This window comes from Garra rufa, unplaced genomic scaffold, assembly GCF_049309525.1.
Source record: "Garra rufa unplaced genomic scaffold, GarRuf1.0 hap1_unplaced_007, whole genome shotgun sequence".
In the NCBI taxonomy this organism is placed as follows: Eukaryota; Metazoa; Chordata; class Actinopteri; order Cypriniformes; family Cyprinidae; genus Garra; species Garra rufa.
In genome coordinates this window covers 1,256,434-1,273,595 of record NW_027394282.1, presented here as the reverse complement: position 1 = coordinate 1,273,595, position 17,162 = coordinate 1,256,434, and the positions used below count along the sequence as shown (strand labels likewise).

Genomic DNA, 17,162 nt, shown 5'->3' with positions numbered 1-17,162 from the left:
GATGGGATCCAAACCTTGGGCTTCAGCTACTTTGGCCCTGTCAGTGACTTATGTACTTCCAGCATTCTTTTCTGCTCACAACAGAGCTGAATTGGAGTGTCAAGAGTAAAACTGGCCACCAGCCAATGGGCGGTGGAACGAAGCGCGCCTCACCACGTTCTGTACTTGCGGCCTTTGCGCTTTCTGCGTCGCAGCTCCAGATTTCTTTAGCCCGCATGGAAAGACAGCACTCTCTCGTACATGACGGGATACAAACAAAGATGGCTTCAGCTCCTTTTGCCCTATCAGTGACTTGTGCATTTCAAGCATTCTTTTCAGATGGCTAAAAGCTGGAGTCGGGAACTTGCGTTGGTGGTATAGTGGTGAGCATAGCTGCCTTCTAAGCAGTTGACCCGGGTTCGATTCCCGGCCAACGCATTTGTTTTGGCTCTGGCTGACGTTGAAGCAGAACTCCTTCTGTGACCTCTGTCAGCACCAAAATCTTTTGGATGAGTCGTTCAGCAGCAGCAAAGAGCTGGGTCTCCCCGTCGGGGAATCGAACCCCGGTCTTCCGCGTGACAGGCGGAGATACTGTCCACTATACTAACGAGGAGCTGTACCCGCTGTTCTCCGCCCCCAGCCGACTTGACTTCACCGACATCAGCATAAGGAGCCACTACTCCATGAAAAAAACAAATCAACCTGCCTTGATCTTATTGAGTCTCCCAATATCTTGAATGCTACACATTACAGGGGGTCCTCATTTGGACCACTTTACTATTATTACTATTTTTTTTTACTTTTCATAATGGGAACATGAAAAAAAGGATGGGAAATCATGTGGCAGTAACATCGCATTTACGTGGATCATATCGCCCACTGCTAGAATTCTACCACTGAACCACCAATGCTCGGAAAGGAGGGAGAACGTTTGGAATTAACACCGCATTTACGAGTATATTGCCCACTGCTAAACTTCGTCAACCTATAGATAAAGTGAACAAGTTTTATAGGCATTTGACGAATATAGACGGACTAATGAGTTTCTGAAAAGATTCGGCAGGGAACGGGGGTTGGTCGGTATGCAAAGGTTGGAGCTCCTTCAAGTAAATCAGGCTTCATTTTAAAGAACCTTACACACATGCAAGCACACACACAACTTAATTAAAAGCACTCCGTTCCTGCATTGGCCGGGAATCGGACCCGGGTCTCCCGCGTGGCAGGCGAGAATTCTACCACTGAACCACCAATGCTCGGCTGGGAGACTTTCGGCCTTCACATTGCCCTGGATTTAGTAATGGTGCGTAACTGTTACACGTCAAATCCAGGTAAAGGGGGGTTGGGTCAATATGCAAAGTTTGGAGCTCCTTCTAGCAAATCAGGCTTGGCCTTCAAGGCTCATTTTAAAGAATCCCACACACGTGCAAACACACACCCCTTACTTAAAAGAACTCTGTTCCTGCATTTGCCCGGGAATCAGAGCCAGGCCTCCTGTGTGGCAGGCGAGAATGGATGATGGAAGAGACTTTTTAACTTTTACTCCTCCCATTTGGAGTGAGGGGGAGATGAAAATCTTATCGGCACCCTAGATTACCCTTTGTGAGTATAGTGGTTTACCACAGGGAGCGCACATGCTCAAGCGCATGGGCACACCACTCGAGTTTCTCTTCATAGACGCATAAATCTTTCGCCTTTTACTAAAGATTTCCGTGGAGGGGAACCTTTCCGAGTGACCTGTATTTTTGGGTGCTCTGCTCACAGCAGAGCTGCACTGCAGTTTCAATAGCAGACTAAATCTGACCACACACCAATGTGCATTGGAGCAAAGCGTGCTTTCTCGTGGACCGTGTTTGCAGCCTTTGCGCTTCCTGTGTCGCAACTTCACATTTTTTTTCAGCCAGCATGGAAAGACAGCACTCTCATGACATGATGGGATCCAAACCTTGGGCTTCAGCTACTTTGGCCCTGTCAGTGACTTATGTACTTCCAGCATTCTTTTCTGCTCAGAACAGAGCTGTATTGGAGTGTCAAGAGTAAAACTGGCCACCAGCCAATGGGCGGTGGAACGAAGCGCGCCTCACCACGTTCTGTACTTGCGGCCTTTGCGCTTTCTGCGTCGCAGCTCCAGATTTCTTTAGCCCGCATGGAAAGACAGCACTCTCTCGTACATGACGGGATACAAACAAAGATGGCTTCAGCTCCTTTTGCCCTATCAGTGACTTGTGCATTTCAAGCATTCTTTTCAGATGGCTAAAAGCTGGAGTCGGGAACTTGCGTTGGTGGTATAGTGGTGAGCATAGCTGCCTTCCAAGCAGTTGACCCGGGTTCGATTCCCGGCCAACGCATTTGTTTTGGCTCTGGCTGACGTTGAAGCAGAACTCCTTCTGTGACCTCTGTCAGCACCAAAATCTTTTGGATGAGTCGTTCAGCAGCAGCAAAGAGCTGGGTCTCCCCGTCGGGGAATCGAACCCCGGTCTTCCGCGTGACAGGCGGAGATACTGTCCACTATACTAACGAGGAGCTGTACCCGCTGTTCTCCGCCCCCAGCCGACTTGACTTCACCGACATCAGCATAAGGAGCCACTACTCCATGAAAAAAACAAATCAACCTGCCTTGATCTTATTGAGTCTCCCAATATCTTGAATGCTACACATTACAGGGGGTCCTCATTTGGACCACTTTACTATTATTACTATTTTTTTTTACTTTTCATAATGGGAACATGAAAAAAAGGATGGGAAATCATGTGGCAGTAACATCGCATTTACGTGGATCATATCGCCCACTGCTAGAATTCTACCACTGAACCACCAATGCTCGGAAAGGAGGGAGAACGTTTGGAATTAACACCGCATTTACGAGTATATTGCCCACTGCTAAACTTCGTCAACCTATAGATAAAGTGAACAAGTTTTATAGGCATTTGACGAATATAGACGGACTAATGAGTTTCTGAAAAGATTCGGCAGGGAACGGGGGTTGGTCGGTATGCAAAGGTTGGAGCTCCTTCAAGTAAATCAGGCTTCATTTTAAAGAACCTTACACACATGCAAGCACACACACAACTTAATTAAAAGCACTCCGTTCCTGCATTGGCCGGGAATCGGACCCGGGTCTCCCGCGTGGCAGGCGAGAATTCTACCACTGAACCACCAATGCTCGGCTGGGAGACTTTCGGCCTTCACATTGCCCTGGATTTAGTAATGGTGCGTAACTGTTACACGTCAAATCCAGGTAAAGGGGGGTTGGGTCAATATGCAAAGTTTGGAGCTCCTTCTAGCAAATCAGGCTTGGCCTTCAAGGCTCATTTTAAAGAATCCCACACACATGCAAACACACACCCCTTACTTAAAAGAACTCTGTTCCTGCATTTGCCCGGGAATCAGAGCCAGGCCTCCTGTGTGGCAGGCGAGAATGGATGATGGAAGAGACTTTTTAACTTTTACTCCTCCCATTTGGAGTGAGGGGGAGATGAAAATCTTATCGGCACCCTAGATTACCCTTTGTGAGTATAGTGGTTTACCACAGGGAGCGCACATGCTCAAGCGCATGGGCACACAACTCGAGTTTCTCTTCATAGACGCATAAATCTTTCGCCTTTTACTAAAGATTTCCGTGGAGGGGAACCTTTCCGAGTGACCTGTATTTTTGGGTGCTCTGCTCACAGCAGAGCTGCACTGCAGTTTCAATAGCAGACTAAATCTGACCACACACCAATGTGCATTGGAGCAAAGCGTGCTTTCTCGTGGACCGTGTTTGCAGCCTTTGCGCTTCCTGTGTCGCAACTTCACATTTTTTTTCAGCCAGCATGGAAAGACAGCACTCTCATGACATGATGGGATCCAAACCTTGGGCTTCAGCTACTTTGGCCCTGTCAGTGACTTATGTACTTCCAGCATTCTTTTCTGCTCACAACAGAGCTGTATTGGAGTGTCAAGAGTAAAACTGGCCACCAGCCAATGGGCGGTGGAACGAAGCGCGCCTCACCACGTTCTGTACTTGCGGCCTTTGCGCTTTCTGCGTCGCAGCTCCAGATTTCTTTAGCCCGCATGGAAAGACAGCACTCTCTCGTACATGACGGGATACAAACAAAGATGGCTTCAGCTCCTTTTGCCCTATCAGTGACTTGTGCATTTCAAGCATTCTTTTCAGATGGCTAAAAGCTGGAGTCGGGAACTTGCGTTGGTGGTATAGTGGTGAGCATAGCTGCCTTCCAAGCAGTTGACCCGGGTTCGATTCCCGGCCAACGCATTTGTTTTGGCTCTGGCTGACGTTGAAGCAGAACTCCTTCTGTGACCTCTGTCAGCACCAAAATCTTTTGGATGAGTCGTTCAGCAGCAGCAAAGAGCTGGGTCTCCCCGTCGGGGAATCGAACCCCGGTCTTCCGCGTGACAGGCGGAGATACTGTCCACTATACTAACGAGGAGCTGTACCCACTGTTCTCCGCCCCCAGCCGACTTGACTTCACCGACATCAGCATAAGGAGCCACTACTCCATGAAAAAAACAAATCAACCTGCCTTGATCTTATTGAGTCTCCCAATATCTTGAATGCTACACATTACAGGGGGTCCTCATTTGGACCACTTTACTATTATTACTATTTTTTTTTACTTTTCATAATGGGAACATGAAAAAAAGGATGGGAAATCATGTGGCAGTAACATCGCATTTACGTGGATCATATCGCCCACTGCTAGAATTCTACCACTGAACCACCAATGCTCGGAAAGGAGGGAGAACGTTTGGAATTAACACCGCATTTACGAGTATATTGCCCACTGCTAAACTTCGTCAACCTATAGATAAAGTGAACAAGTTTTATAGGCATTTGACGAATATAGACGGACTAATGAGTTTCTGAAAAGATTCGGCAGGGAACGGGGGTTGGTCGGTATGCAAAGGTTGGAGCTCCTTCAAGTAAATCAGGCTTCATTTTAAAGAACCTTACACACATGCAAGCACACACACAACTTAATTAAAAGCACTCCGTTCCTGCATTGGCCGGGAATCGGACCCGGGTCTCCCGCGTGGCAGGCGAGAATTCTACCACTGAACCACCAATGCTCGGCTGGGAGACTTTCGGCCTTCACATTGCCCTGGATTTAGTAATGGTGCGTAACTGTTACACGTCAAATCCAGGTAAAGGGGGGTTGGGTCAATATGCAAAGTTTGGAGCTCCTTCTAGCAAATCAGGCTTGGCCTTCAAGGCTCATTTTAAAGAATCCCACACACATGCAAACACACACCCCTTACTTAAAAGAACTCTGTTCCTGCATTTGCCCGGGAATCAGAGCCAGGCCTCCTGTGTGGCAGGCGAGAATGGATGATGGAAGAGACTTTTTAACTTTTACTCCTCCCATTTGGAGTGAGGGGGAGATGAAAATCTTATCGGCACCCTAGATTACCCTTTGTGAGTATAGTGGTTTACCACAGGGAGCGCACATGCTCAAGCGCATGGGCACACAACTCGAGTTTCTCTTCATAGACGCATAAATCTTTCGCCTTTTACTAAAGATTTCCGTGGAGGGGAACCTTTCCGAGTGACCTGTATTTTTGGGTGCTCTGCTCACAGCAGAGCTGCACTGCAGTTTCAATAGCAGACTAAATCTGACCACACACCAATGTGCATTGGAGCAAAGCGTGCTTTCTCGTGGACCGTGTTTGCAGCCTTTGCGCTTCCTGTGTCGCAACTTCACATTTTTTTTCAGCCAGCATGGAAAGACAGCACTCTCATGACATGATGGGATCCAAACCTTGGGCTTCAGCTACTTTGGCCCTGTCAGTGACTTATGTACTTCCAGCATTCTTTTCTGCTCACAACAGAGCTGTATTGGAGTGTCAAGAGTAAAACTGGCCACCAGCCAATGGGCGGTGGAACGAAGCGCGCCTCACCACGTTCTGTACTTGCGGCCTTTGCGCTTTCTGCGTCGCAGCTCCAGATTTCTTTAGCCCGCATGGAAAGACAGCACTCTCTCGTACATGACGGGATACAAACAAAGATGGCTTCAGCTCCTTTTGCCCTATCAGTGACTTGTGCATTTCAAGCATTCTTTTCAGATGGCTAAAAGCTGGAGTCGGGAACTTGCGTTGGTGGTATAGTGGTGAGCATAGCTGCCTTCTAAGCAGTTGACCCGGGTTCGATTCCCGGCCAACGCATTTGTTTTGGCTCTGGCTGACGTTGAAGCAGAACTCCTTCTGTGACCTCTGTCAGCACCAAAATCTTTTGGATGAGTCGTTCAGCAGCAGCAAAGAGCTGGGTCTCCCCGTCGGGGAATCGAACCCCGGTCTTCCGCGTGACAGGCGGAGATACTGTCCACTATACTAACGAGGAGCTGTACCCGCTGTTCTCCGCCCCCAGCCGACTTGACTTCACCGACATCAGCATAAGGAGCCACTACTCCATGAAAAAAACAAATCAACCTGCCTTGATCTTATTGAGTCTCCCAATATCTTGAATGCTACACATTACAGGGGGTCCTCATTTGGACCACTTTACTATTATTACTATTTTTTTTTACTTTTCATAATGGGAACATGAAAAAAAGGATGGGAAATCATGTGGCAGTAACATCGCATTTACGTGGATCATATCGCCCACTGCTAGAATTCTACCACTGAACCACCAATGCTCGGAAAGGAGGGAGAACGTTTGGAATTAACACCGCATTTACGAGTATATTGCCCACTGCTAAACTTCGTCAACCTATAGATAAAGTGAACAAGTTTTATAGGCATTTGACGAATATAGACGGACTAATGAGTTTCTGAAAAGATTCGGCAGGGAACGGGGGTTGGTCGGTATGCAAAGGTTGGAGCTCCTTCAAGTAAATCAGGCTTCATTTTAAAGAACCTTACACACATGCAAGCACACACACAACTTAATTAAAAGCACTCCGTTCCTGCATTGGCCGGGAATCGGACCCGGGTCTCCCGCGTGGCAGGCGAGAATTCTACCACTGAACCACCAATGCTCGGCTGGGAGACTTTCGGCCTTCACATTGCCCTGGATTTAGTAATGGTGCGTAACTGTTACACGTCAAATCCAGGTAAAGGGGGGTTGGGTCAATATGCAAAGTTTGGAGCTCCTTCTAGCAAATCAGGCTTGGCCTTCAAGGCTCATTTTAAAGAATCCCACACACGTGCAAACACACACCCCTTACTTAAAAGAACTCTGTTCCTGCATTTGCCCGGGAATCAGAGCCAGGCCTCCTGTGTGGCAGGCGAGAATGGATGATGGAAGAGACTTTTTAACTTTTACTCCTCCCATTTGGAGTGAGGGGGAGATGAAAATCTTATCGGCACCCTAGATTACCCTTTGTGAGTATAGTGGTTTACCACAGGGAGCGCACATGCTCAAGCGCATGGGCACACCACTCGAGTTTCTCTTCATAGACGCATAAATCTTTCGCCTTTTACTAAAGATTTCCGTGGAGGGGAACCTTTCCGAGTGACCTGTATTTTTGGGTGCTCTGCTCACAGCAGAGCTGCACTGCAGTTTCAATAGCAGACTAAATCTGACCACACACCAATGTGCATTGGAGCAAAGCGTGCTTTCTCGTGGACCGTGTTTGCAGCCTTTGCGCTTCCTGTGTCGCAACTTCACATTTTTTTTCAGCCAGCATGGAAAGACAGCACTCTCATGACATGATGGGATCCAAACCTTGGGCTTCAGCTACTTTGGCCCTGTCAGTGACTTATGTACTTCCAGCATTCTTTTCTGCTCAGAACAGAGCTGTATTGGAGTGTCAAGAGTAAAACTGGCCACCAGCCAATGGGCGGTGGAACGAAGCGCGCCTCACCACGTTCTGTACTTGCGGCCTTTGCGCTTTCTGCGTCGCAGCTCCAGATTTCTTTAGCCCGCATGGAAAGACAGCACTCTCTCGTACATGACGGGATACAAACAAAGATGGCTTCAGCTCCTTTTGCCCTATCAGTGACTTGTGCATTTCAAGCATTCTTTTCAGATGGCTAAAAGCTGGAGTCGGGAACTTGCGTTGGTGGTATAGTGGTGAGCATAGCTGCCTTCCAAGCAGTTGACCCGGGTTCGATTCCCGGCCAACGCATTTGTTTTGGCTCTGGCTGACGTTGAAGCAGAACTCCTTCTGTGACCTCTGTCAGCACCAAAATCTTTTGGATGAGTCGTTCAGCAGCAGCAAAGAGCTGGGTCTCCCCGTCGGGGAATCGAACCCCGGTCTTCCGCGTGACAGGCGGAGATACTGTCCACTATACTAACGAGGAGCTGTACCCGCTGTTCTCCGCCCCCAGCCGACTTGACTTCACCGACATCAGCATAAGGAGCCACTACTCCATGAAAAAAACAAATCAACCTGCCTTGATCTTATTGAGTCTCCCAATATCTTGAATGCTACACATTACAGGGGGTCCTCATTTGGACCACTTTACTATTATTACTATTTTTTTTTACTTTTCATAATGGGAACATGAAAAAAAGGATGGGAAATCATGTGGCAGTAACATCGCATTTACGTGGATCATATCGCCCACTGCTAGAATTCTACCACTGAACCACCAATGCTCGGAAAGGAGGGAGAACGTTTGGAATTAACACCGCATTTACGAGTATATTGCCCACTGCTAAACTTCGTCAACCTATAGATAAAGTGAACAAGTTTTATAGGCATTTGACGAATATAGACGGACTAATGAGTTTCTGAAAAGATTCGGCAGGGAACGGGGGTTGGTCGGTATGCAAAGGTTGGAGCTCCTTCAAGTAAATCAGGCTTCATTTTAAAGAACCTTACACACATGCAAGCACACACACAACTTAATTAAAAGCACTCCGTTCCTGCATTGGCCGGGAATCGGACCCGGGTCTCCCGCGTGGCAGGCGAGAATTCTACCACTGAACCACCAATGCTCGGCTGGGAGACTTTCGGCCTTCACATTGCCCTGGATTTAGTAATGGTGCGTAACTGTTACACGTCAAATCCAGGTAAAGGGGGGTTGGGTCAATATGCAAAGTTTGGAGCTCCTTCTAGCAAATCAGGCTTGGCCTTCAAGGCTCATTTTAAAGAATCCCACACACATGCAAACACACACCCCTTACTTAAAAGAACTCTGTTCCTGCATTTGCCCGGGAATCAGAGCCAGGCCTCCTGTGTGGCAGGCGAGAATGGATGATGGAAGAGACTTTTTAACTTTTACTCCTCCCATTTGGAGTGAGGGGGAGATGAAAATCTTATCGGCACCCTAGATTACCCTTTGTGAGTATAGTGGTTTACCACAGGGAGCGCACATGCTCAAGCGCATGGGCACACAACTCGAGTTTCTCTTCATAGACGCATAAATCTTTCGCCTTTTACTAAAGATTTCCGTGGAGGGGAACCTTTCCGAGTGACCTGTATTTTTGGGTGCTCTGCTCACAGCAGAGCTGCACTGCAGTTTCAATAGCAGACTAAATCTGACCACACACCAATGTGCATTGGAGCAAAGCGTGCTTTCTCGTGGACCGTGTTTGCAGCCTTTGCGCTTCCTGTGTCGCAACTTCACATTTTTTTTCAGCCAGCATGGAAAGACAGCACTCTCATGACATGATGGGATCCAAACCTTGGGCTTCAGCTACTTTGGCCCTGTCAGTGACTTATGTACTTCCAGCATTCTTTTCTGCTCACAACAGAGCTGTATTGGAGTGTCAAGAGTAAAACTGGCCACCAGCCAATGGGCGGTGGAACGAAGCGCGCCTCACCACGTTCTGTACTTGCGGCCTTTGCGCTTTCTGCGTCGCAGCTCCAGATTTCTTTAGCCCGCATGGAAAGACAGCACTCTCTCGTACATGACGGGATACAAACAAAGATGGCTTCAGCTCCTTTTGCCCTATCAGTGACTTGTGCATTTCAAGCATTCTTTTCAGATGGCTAAAAGCTGGAGTCGGGAACTTGCGTTGGTGGTATAGTGGTGAGCATAGCTGCCTTCCAAGCAGTTGACCCGGGTTCGATTCCCGGCCAACGCATTTGTTTTGGCTCTGGCTGACGTTGAAGCAGAACTCCTTCTGTGACCTCTGTCAGCACCAAAATCTTTTGGATGAGTCGTTCAGCAGCAGCAAAGAGCTGGGTCTCCCCGTCGGGGAATCGAACCCCGGTCTTCCGCGTGACAGGCGGAGATACTGTCCACTATACTAACGAGGAGCTGTACCCACTGTTCTCTGCCCACAGCCGACTTGACTTCACCGACATCAGCATAAGGAGCCACTACTCCATGAAAAAAACAAATCAACCTGCCTTGATCTTATTGAGTCTCCCAATATCTTGAATGCTACACATTACAGGGGGTCCTCATTTGGACCACTTTACTATTATTACTATTTTTTTTTACTTTTCATAATGGGAACATGAAAAAAAGGATGGGAAATCATGTGGCAGTAACATCGCATTTACGTGGATCATATCGCCCACTGCTAGAATTCTACCACTGAACCACCAATGCTCGGAAAGGAGGGAGAACGTTTGGAATTAACACCGCATTTACGAGTATATTGCCCACTGCTAAACTTCGTCAACCTATAGATAAAGTGAACAAGTTTTATAGGCATTTGACGAATATAGACGGACTAATGAGTTTCTGAAAAGATTCGGCAGGGAACGGGGGTTGGTCGGTATGCAAAGGTTGGAGCTCCTTCAAGTAAATCAGGCTTCATTTTAAAGAACCTTACACACATGCAAGCACACACACAACTTAATTAAAAGCACTCCGTTCCTGCATTGGCCGGGAATCGGACCCGGGTCTCCCGCGTGGCAGGCGAGAATTCTACCACTGAACCACCAATGCTCGGCTGGGAGACTTTCGGCCTTCACATTGCCCTGGATTTAGTAATGGTGCGTAACTGTTACACGTCAAATCCAGGTAAAGGGGGGTTGGGTCAATATGCAAAGTTTGGAGCTCCTTCTAGCAAATCAGGCTTGGCCTTCAAGGCTCATTTTAAAGAATCCCACACACATGCAAACACACACCCCTTACTTAAAAGAACTCTGTTCCTGCATTTGCCCGGGAATCAGAGCCAGGCCTCCTGTGTGGCAGGCGAGAATGGATGATGGAAGAGACTTTTTAACTTTTACTCCTCCCATTTGGAGTGAGGGGGAGATGAAAATCTTATCGGCACCCTAGATTACCCTTTGTGAGTATAGTGGTTTACCACAGGGAGCGCACATGCTCAAGCGCATGGGCACACAACTCGAGTTTCTCTTCATAGACGCATAAATCTTTCGCCTTTTACTAAAGATTTCCGTGGAGGGGAACCTTTCCGAGTGACCTGTATTTTTGGGTGCTCTGCTCACAGCAGAGCTGCACTGCAGTTTCAATAGCAGACTAAATCTGACCACACACCAATGTGCATTGGAGCAAAGCGTGCTTTCTCGTGGACCGTGTTTGCAGCCTTTGCGCTTCCTGTGTCGCAACTTCACATTTTTTTTCAGCCAGCATGGAAAGACAGCACTCTCATGACATGATGGGATCCAAACCTTGGGCTTCAGCTACTTTGGCCCTGTCAGTGACTTATGTACTTCCAGCATTCTTTTCTGCTCACAACAGAGCTGTATTGGAGTGTCAAGAGTAAAACTGGCCACCAGCCAATGGGCGGTGGAACGAAGCGCGCCTCACCACGTTCTGTACTTGCGGCCTTTGCGCTTTCTGCGTCGCAGCTCCAGATTTCTTTAGCCCGCATGGAAAGACAGCACTCTCTCGTACATGACGGGATACAAACAAAGATGGCTTCAGCTCCTTTTGCCCTATCAGTGACTTGTGCATTTCAAGCATTCTTTTCAGATGGCTAAAAGCTGGAGTCGGGAACTTGCGTTGGTGGTATAGTGGTGAGCATAGCTGCCTTCCAAGCAGTTGACCCGGGTTCGATTCCCGGCCAACGCATTTGTTTTGGCTCTGGCTGACGTTGAAGCAGAACTCCTTCTGTGACCTCTGTCAGCACCAAAATCTTTTGGATGAGTCGTTCAGCAGCAGCAAAGAGCTGGGTCTCCCCGTCGGGGAATCGAACCCCGGTCTTCCGCGTGACAGGCGGAGATACTGTCCACTATACTAACGAGGAGCTGTACCCGCTGTTCTCCGCCCCCAGCCGACTTGACTTCACCGACATCAGCATAAGGAGCCACTACTCCATGAAAAAAACAAATCAACCTGCCTTGATCTTATTGAGTCTCCCAATATCTTGAATGCTACACATTACAGGGGGTCCTCATTTGGACCACTTTACTATTATTACTATTTTTTTTTACTTTTCATAATGGGAACATGAAAAAAAGGATGGGAAATCATGTGGCAGTAACATCGCATTTACGTGGATCATATCGCCCACTGCTAGAATTCTACCACTGAACCACCAATGCTCGGAAAGGAGGGAGAACGTTTGGAATTAACACCGCATTTACGAGTATATTGCCCACTGCTAAACTTCGTCAACCTATAGATAAAGTGAACAAGTTTTATAGGCATTTGACGAATATAGACGGACTAATGAGTTTCTGAAAAGATTCGGCAGGGAACGGGGGTTGGTCGGTATGCAAAGGTTGGAGCTCCTTCAAGTAAATCAGGCTTCATTTTAAAGAACCTTACACACATGCAAGCACACACACAACTTAATTAAAAGCACTCCGTTCCTGCATTGGCCGGGAATCGGACCCGGGTCTCCCGCGTGGCAGGCGAGAATTCTACCACTGAACCACCAATGCTCGGCTGGGAGACTTTCGGCCTTCACATTGCCCTGGATTTAGTAATGGTGCGTAACTGTTACACGTCAAATCCAGGTAAAGGGGGGTTGGGTCAATATGCAAAGTTTGGAGCTCCTTCTAGCAAATCAGGCTTGGCCTTCAAGGCTCATTTTAAAGAATCCCACACACATGCAAACACACACCCCTTACTTAAAAGAACTCTGTTCCTGCATTTGCCCGGGAATCAGAGCCAGGCCTCCTGTGTGGCAGGCGAGAATGGATGATGGAAGAGACTTTTTAACTTTTACTCCTCCCATTTGGAGTGAGGGGGAGATGAAAATCTTATCGGCACCCTAGATTACCCTTTGTGAGTATAGTGGTTTACCACAGGGAGCGCACATGCTCAAGCGCATGGGCACACAACTCGAGTTTCTCTTCATAGACGCATAAATCTTTCGCCTTTTACTAAAGATTTCCGTGGAGGGGAACCTTTCCGAGTGACCTGTATTTTTGGGTGCTCTGCTCACAGCAGAGCTGCACTGCAGTTTCAATAGCAGACTAAATCTGACCACACACCAATGTGCATTGGAGCAAAGCGTGCTTTCTCGTGGACCGTGTTTGCAGCCTTTGCGCTTCCTGTGTCGCAACTTCACATTTTTTTCAGCCAGCATGGAAAGACAGCACTCTCATGACATGATGGGATCCAAACCTTGGGCTTCAGCTACTTTGGCCCTGTCAGTGACTTATGTACTTCCAGCATTCTTTTCTGCTCACAACAGAGCTGTATTGGAGTGTCAAGAGTAAAACTGGCCACCAGCCAATGGGCGGTGGAACGAAGCGCGCCTCACCACGTTCTGTACTTGCGGCCTTTGCGCTTTCTGCGTCGCAGCTCCAGATTTCTTTAGCCCGCATGGAAAGACAGCACTCTCTCGTACATGACGGGATACAAACAAAGATGGCTTCAGCTCCTTTTGCCCTATCATTGACTTGTGCATTTCAAGCATTCTTTTCAGATGGCTAAAAGCTGGAGTCGGGAACTTGCGTTGGTGGTATAGTGGTGAGCATAGCTGCCTTCCAAGCAGTTGACCCGGGTTCGATTCCCGGCCAACGCATTTGTTTTGGCTCTGGCTGACGTTGAAGCAGAACTCCTTCTGTGACCTCTGTCAGCACCAAAATCTTTTGGATGAGTCGTTCAGCAGCAGGAAAGAGCTGGGTCTCCCCGTCGGGGAATCGAACCCCGGTCTTCCGCGTGACAGGCGGAGATACTGTCCACTATACTAACGAGGAGCTGTACCCGCTGTGCTTCGCCCCCAGCCGACTTGACTTCACCGACATCAGCATAGGGAGCCACTACTCAATGAAAAAAACAAATCAACCTGCCTTGATCTTATTGAGTCTCCCAATATCTTGAATGCTACACATTACAGGGGGTCCTCATTTGGACCACTTTACTATTATTACTATTTTTTTTTACTTTTCATAATGGGAACATGAAAAAAAGGATGGGAAATCATGTGGCAGTAACATCGCATTTACGTGGATCATATCGCCCACTGCTAGAATTCTACCACTGAACCACCAATGCTCGGAAAGGAGGGAGAACGTTTGGAATTAACACCGCATTTACGAGTATATTGCCCACTGCTAAACTTCGTCAACCTATAGATAAAGTGAACAAGTTTTATAGGCATTTGACGAATATAGACGGACTAATGAGTTTCTGAAAAGATTCGGCAGGGAACGGGGGTTGGTCGGTATGCAAAGGTTGGAGCTCCTTCAAGTAAATCAGGCTTCATTTTAAAGAACCTTACACACATGCAAGCACACACACAACTTAATTAAAAGCACTCCGTTCCTGCATTGGCCGGGAATCGGACCCGGGTCTCCCGCGTGGCAGGCGAGAATTCTACCACTGAACCACCAATGCTCGGCTGGGAGACTTTCGGCCTTCACATTGCCCTGGATTTAGTAATGGTGCGTAACTGTTACACGTCAAATCCAGGTAAAGGGGGGTTGGGTCAATATGCAAAGTTTGGAGCTCCTTCTAGCAAATCAGGCTTGGCCTTCAAGGCTCATTTTAAAGAATCCCACACACATGCAAACACACACCCCTTACTTAAAAGAACTCTGTTCCTGCATTTGCCCGGGAATCAGAGCCAGGCCTCCTGTGTGGCAGGCGAGAATGGATGATGGAAGAGACTTTTTAACTTTTACTCCTCCCATTTGGAGTGAGGGGGAGATGAAAATCTTATCGGCACCCTAGATTACCCTTTGTGAGTATAGTGGTTTACCACAGGGAGCGCACATGCTCAAGCGCATGGGCACACAACTCGAGTTTCTCTTCATAGACGCATAAATCTTTCGCCTTTTACTAAAGATTTCCGTGGAGGGGAACCTTTCCGAGTGACCTGTATTTTTGGGTGCTCTGCTCACAGCAGAGCTGCACTGCAGTTTCAATAGCAGACTAAATCTGACCACACACCAATGTGCATTGGAGCAAAGCGTGCTTTCTCGTGGACCGTGTTTGCAGCCTTTGCGCTTCCTGTGTCGCAACTTCACATTTTTTTCAGCCAGCATGGAAAGACAGCACTCTCATGACATGATGGGATCCAAACCTTGGGCTTCAGCTACTTTGGCCCTGTCAGTGACTTATGTACTTCCAGCATTCTTTTCTGCTCACAACAGAGCTGTATTGGAGTGTCAAGAGTAAAACTGGCCACCAGCCAATGGGCGGTGGAACGAAGCGCGCCTCACCACGTTCTGTACTTGCGGCCTTTGCGCTTTCTGCGTCGCAGCTCCAGATTTCTTTAGCCCGCATGGAAAGACAGCACTCTCTCGTACATGACGGGATACAAACAAAGATGGCTTCAGCTCCTTTTGCCCTATCATTGACTTGTGCATTTCAAGCATTCTTTTCAGATGGCTAAAAGCTGGAGTCGGGAACTTGCGTTGGTGGTATAGTGGTGAGCATAGCTGCCTTCCAAGCAGTTGACCCGGGTTCGATTCCCGGCCAACGCATTTGTTTTGGCTCTGGCTGACGTTGAAGCAGAACTCCTTCTGTGACCTCTGTCAGCACCAAAATCTTTTGGATGAGTCGTTCAGCAGCAGGAAAGAGCTGGGTCTCCCCGTCGGGGAATCGAACCCCGGTCTTCCGCGTGACAGGCGGAGATACTGTCCACTATACTAACGAGGAGCTGTACCCGCTGTGCTTCGCCCCCAGCCGACTTGACTTCACCGACATCAGCATAAGGAGCCACTACTCCATGAAAAAAACAAATCAACCTGCCTTGATCTTATTGAGTCTCCCAATATCTTGAATGCTACACATTACAGGGGGTCCTCATTTGGACCACTTTACTATTATTACTATTTTTTTTTACTTTTCATAATGGGAACATGAAAAAAAGGATGGGAAATCATGTGGCAGTAACATCGCATTTACGTGGATCATATCGCCCACTGCTAGAATTCTACCACTGAACCACCAATGCTCGGAAAGGAGGGAGAACGTTTGGAATTAACACCGCATTTACGAGTATATTGCCCACTGCTAAACTTCGTCAACCTATAGATAAAGTGAACAAGTTTTATAGGCATTTGACGAATATAGACGGACTAATGAGTTTCTGAAAAGATTCGGCAGGGAACGGGGGTTGGTCGGTATGCAAAGGTTGGAGCTCCTTCAAGTAAATCAGGCTTCATTTTAAAGAACCTTACACACATGCAAGCACACACACAACTTAATTAAAAGCACTCCGTTCCTGCATTGGCCGGGAATCGGACCCGGGTCTCCCGCGTGGCAGGCGAGAATTCTACCACTGAACCACCAATGCTCGGCTGGGAGACTTTCGGCCTTCACATTGCCCTGGATTTAGTAATGGTGCGTAACTGTTACACGTCAAATCCAGGTAAAGGGGGGTTGGGTCAATATGCAAAGTTTGGAGCTCCTTCTAGCAAATCAGGCTTGGCCTTCAAGGCTCATTTTAAAGAATCCCACACACATGCAAACACACACCCCTTACTTAAAAGAACTCTGTTCCTGCATTTGCCCGGGAATCAGAGCCAGGCCTCCTGTGTGGCAGGCGAGAATGGATGATGGAAGAGACTTTTTAACTTTTACTCCTCCCATTTGGAGTGAGGGGGAGATGAAAATCTTATCGGCACCCTAGATTACCCTTTGTGAGTATAGTGGTTTACCACAGGGAGCGCACATGCTCAAGCGCATGGGCACACAACTCGAGTTTCTCTTCATAGACGCATAAATCTTTCGCCTTTTACTAAAGATTTCCGTGGAGGGGAACCTTTCCGAGTGACCTGTATTTTTGGGTGCTCTGCTCACAGCAGAGCTGCACTGCAGTTTCAATAGCAGACTAAATCTGACCACACACCAATGTGCATTGGAGCAAAGCGTGCTTTCTCGTGGACCGTGTTTGCAGCCTTTGCGCTTCCTGTGTCACAACTTCACATTTTTTTCAGCCAGCATGGAAAGACAGCACTCTCATGACATGA

The 17,162-nt window shown here is 47.9% G+C and overlaps 36 non-coding genes across 36 annotated transcripts; 18 read left to right on the top strand and 18 right to left on the bottom strand.

The window, feature by feature from the left end:
• Window positions 1-345: 345 nt before the first annotated feature.
• Window positions 346-417, top strand: trnar-ucu (transfer RNA arginine (anticodon UCU)). The gene has a single exon. It is a non-coding gene; the product is annotated as a tRNA-Arg (tRNA).
• Window positions 418-520: 103 nt separating this feature from the next.
• Window positions 521-592, bottom strand: trnad-guc (transfer RNA aspartic acid (anticodon GUC)). Its single transcript has one exon. It is a non-coding gene; the product is annotated as a tRNA-Asp (tRNA).
• Window positions 593-1,161: 569 nt separating this feature from the next.
• Window positions 1,162-1,232, bottom strand: trnag-gcc (transfer RNA glycine (anticodon GCC)). Its single transcript has one exon. It is a non-coding gene; the product is annotated as a tRNA-Gly (tRNA).
• Window positions 1,233-1,631: 399 nt separating this feature from the next.
• Window positions 1,632-1,747, top strand: LOC141313432 (U5 spliceosomal RNA). Its single transcript, XR_012349505.1, has one exon. It is a non-coding gene; the product is annotated as a U5 spliceosomal RNA (small nuclear RNA).
• Window positions 1,748-2,252: 505 nt separating this feature from the next.
• trnag-ucc (transfer RNA glycine (anticodon UCC)) lies at window positions 2,253-2,324 on the top strand. Its single transcript has one exon. It is a non-coding gene; the product is annotated as a tRNA-Gly (tRNA).
• A 103-nt stretch (window positions 2,325-2,427) lies between these two features.
• Window positions 2,428-2,499, bottom strand: trnad-guc (transfer RNA aspartic acid (anticodon GUC)). The gene has a single exon. It is a non-coding gene; the product is annotated as a tRNA-Asp (tRNA).
• A 569-nt stretch (window positions 2,500-3,068) lies between these two features.
• trnag-gcc (transfer RNA glycine (anticodon GCC)) lies at window positions 3,069-3,139 on the bottom strand. The gene has a single exon. It is a non-coding gene; the product is annotated as a tRNA-Gly (tRNA).
• Window positions 3,140-3,538: 399 nt separating this feature from the next.
• On the top strand, window positions 3,539-3,654 carry LOC141313377 (U5 spliceosomal RNA). The gene has a single exon (XR_012349450.1). It is a non-coding gene; the product is annotated as a U5 spliceosomal RNA (small nuclear RNA).
• A 505-nt stretch (window positions 3,655-4,159) lies between these two features.
• trnag-ucc (transfer RNA glycine (anticodon UCC)) lies at window positions 4,160-4,231 on the top strand. The gene has a single exon. It is a non-coding gene; the product is annotated as a tRNA-Gly (tRNA).
• A 103-nt stretch (window positions 4,232-4,334) lies between these two features.
• Window positions 4,335-4,406, bottom strand: trnad-guc (transfer RNA aspartic acid (anticodon GUC)). The gene has a single exon. It is a non-coding gene; the product is annotated as a tRNA-Asp (tRNA).
• Window positions 4,407-4,975: 569 nt separating this feature from the next.
• On the bottom strand, window positions 4,976-5,046 carry trnag-gcc (transfer RNA glycine (anticodon GCC)). Its single transcript has one exon. It is a non-coding gene; the product is annotated as a tRNA-Gly (tRNA).
• Window positions 5,047-5,445: 399 nt separating this feature from the next.
• On the top strand, window positions 5,446-5,561 carry LOC141313376 (U5 spliceosomal RNA). Its single transcript, XR_012349449.1, has one exon. It is a non-coding gene; the product is annotated as a U5 spliceosomal RNA (small nuclear RNA).
• Window positions 5,562-6,066: 505 nt separating this feature from the next.
• trnar-ucu (transfer RNA arginine (anticodon UCU)) lies at window positions 6,067-6,138 on the top strand. Its single transcript has one exon. It is a non-coding gene; the product is annotated as a tRNA-Arg (tRNA).
• Window positions 6,139-6,241: 103 nt separating this feature from the next.
• On the bottom strand, window positions 6,242-6,313 carry trnad-guc (transfer RNA aspartic acid (anticodon GUC)). Its single transcript has one exon. It is a non-coding gene; the product is annotated as a tRNA-Asp (tRNA).
• A 569-nt stretch (window positions 6,314-6,882) lies between these two features.
• Window positions 6,883-6,953, bottom strand: trnag-gcc (transfer RNA glycine (anticodon GCC)). The gene has a single exon. It is a non-coding gene; the product is annotated as a tRNA-Gly (tRNA).
• A 399-nt stretch (window positions 6,954-7,352) lies between these two features.
• Window positions 7,353-7,468, top strand: LOC141313431 (U5 spliceosomal RNA). The gene has a single exon (XR_012349504.1). It is a non-coding gene; the product is annotated as a U5 spliceosomal RNA (small nuclear RNA).
• Window positions 7,469-7,973: 505 nt separating this feature from the next.
• On the top strand, window positions 7,974-8,045 carry trnag-ucc (transfer RNA glycine (anticodon UCC)). Its single transcript has one exon. It is a non-coding gene; the product is annotated as a tRNA-Gly (tRNA).
• Window positions 8,046-8,148: 103 nt separating this feature from the next.
• trnad-guc (transfer RNA aspartic acid (anticodon GUC)) lies at window positions 8,149-8,220 on the bottom strand. The gene has a single exon. It is a non-coding gene; the product is annotated as a tRNA-Asp (tRNA).
• Window positions 8,221-8,789: 569 nt separating this feature from the next.
• trnag-gcc (transfer RNA glycine (anticodon GCC)) lies at window positions 8,790-8,860 on the bottom strand. Its single transcript has one exon. It is a non-coding gene; the product is annotated as a tRNA-Gly (tRNA).
• A 399-nt stretch (window positions 8,861-9,259) lies between these two features.
• Window positions 9,260-9,375, top strand: LOC141313375 (U5 spliceosomal RNA). Its single transcript, XR_012349448.1, has one exon. It is a non-coding gene; the product is annotated as a U5 spliceosomal RNA (small nuclear RNA).
• A 505-nt stretch (window positions 9,376-9,880) lies between these two features.
• On the top strand, window positions 9,881-9,952 carry trnag-ucc (transfer RNA glycine (anticodon UCC)). The gene has a single exon. It is a non-coding gene; the product is annotated as a tRNA-Gly (tRNA).
• A 103-nt stretch (window positions 9,953-10,055) lies between these two features.
• Window positions 10,056-10,127, bottom strand: trnad-guc (transfer RNA aspartic acid (anticodon GUC)). Its single transcript has one exon. It is a non-coding gene; the product is annotated as a tRNA-Asp (tRNA).
• Window positions 10,128-10,696: 569 nt separating this feature from the next.
• On the bottom strand, window positions 10,697-10,767 carry trnag-gcc (transfer RNA glycine (anticodon GCC)). Its single transcript has one exon. It is a non-coding gene; the product is annotated as a tRNA-Gly (tRNA).
• A 399-nt stretch (window positions 10,768-11,166) lies between these two features.
• Window positions 11,167-11,282, top strand: LOC141313374 (U5 spliceosomal RNA). Its single transcript, XR_012349447.1, has one exon. It is a non-coding gene; the product is annotated as a U5 spliceosomal RNA (small nuclear RNA).
• Window positions 11,283-11,787: 505 nt separating this feature from the next.
• Window positions 11,788-11,859, top strand: trnag-ucc (transfer RNA glycine (anticodon UCC)). The gene has a single exon. It is a non-coding gene; the product is annotated as a tRNA-Gly (tRNA).
• A 103-nt stretch (window positions 11,860-11,962) lies between these two features.
• On the bottom strand, window positions 11,963-12,034 carry trnad-guc (transfer RNA aspartic acid (anticodon GUC)). Its single transcript has one exon. It is a non-coding gene; the product is annotated as a tRNA-Asp (tRNA).
• A 569-nt stretch (window positions 12,035-12,603) lies between these two features.
• On the bottom strand, window positions 12,604-12,674 carry trnag-gcc (transfer RNA glycine (anticodon GCC)). The gene has a single exon. It is a non-coding gene; the product is annotated as a tRNA-Gly (tRNA).
• Window positions 12,675-13,073: 399 nt separating this feature from the next.
• Window positions 13,074-13,189, top strand: LOC141313373 (U5 spliceosomal RNA). The gene has a single exon (XR_012349446.1). It is a non-coding gene; the product is annotated as a U5 spliceosomal RNA (small nuclear RNA).
• Window positions 13,190-13,693: 504 nt separating this feature from the next.
• Window positions 13,694-13,765, top strand: trnag-ucc (transfer RNA glycine (anticodon UCC)). The gene has a single exon. It is a non-coding gene; the product is annotated as a tRNA-Gly (tRNA).
• Window positions 13,766-13,868: 103 nt separating this feature from the next.
• Window positions 13,869-13,940, bottom strand: trnad-guc (transfer RNA aspartic acid (anticodon GUC)). Its single transcript has one exon. It is a non-coding gene; the product is annotated as a tRNA-Asp (tRNA).
• A 569-nt stretch (window positions 13,941-14,509) lies between these two features.
• On the bottom strand, window positions 14,510-14,580 carry trnag-gcc (transfer RNA glycine (anticodon GCC)). Its single transcript has one exon. It is a non-coding gene; the product is annotated as a tRNA-Gly (tRNA).
• Window positions 14,581-14,979: 399 nt separating this feature from the next.
• Window positions 14,980-15,095, top strand: LOC141313371 (U5 spliceosomal RNA). Its single transcript, XR_012349443.1, has one exon. It is a non-coding gene; the product is annotated as a U5 spliceosomal RNA (small nuclear RNA).
• A 504-nt stretch (window positions 15,096-15,599) lies between these two features.
• Window positions 15,600-15,671, top strand: trnag-ucc (transfer RNA glycine (anticodon UCC)). The gene has a single exon. It is a non-coding gene; the product is annotated as a tRNA-Gly (tRNA).
• A 103-nt stretch (window positions 15,672-15,774) lies between these two features.
• Window positions 15,775-15,846, bottom strand: trnad-guc (transfer RNA aspartic acid (anticodon GUC)). Its single transcript has one exon. It is a non-coding gene; the product is annotated as a tRNA-Asp (tRNA).
• Window positions 15,847-16,415: 569 nt separating this feature from the next.
• Window positions 16,416-16,486, bottom strand: trnag-gcc (transfer RNA glycine (anticodon GCC)). The gene has a single exon. It is a non-coding gene; the product is annotated as a tRNA-Gly (tRNA).
• Window positions 16,487-16,885: 399 nt separating this feature from the next.
• LOC141313370 (U5 spliceosomal RNA) lies at window positions 16,886-17,001 on the top strand. Its single transcript, XR_012349442.1, has one exon. It is a non-coding gene; the product is annotated as a U5 spliceosomal RNA (small nuclear RNA).
• Window positions 17,002-17,162: the final 161 nt, after the last annotated feature.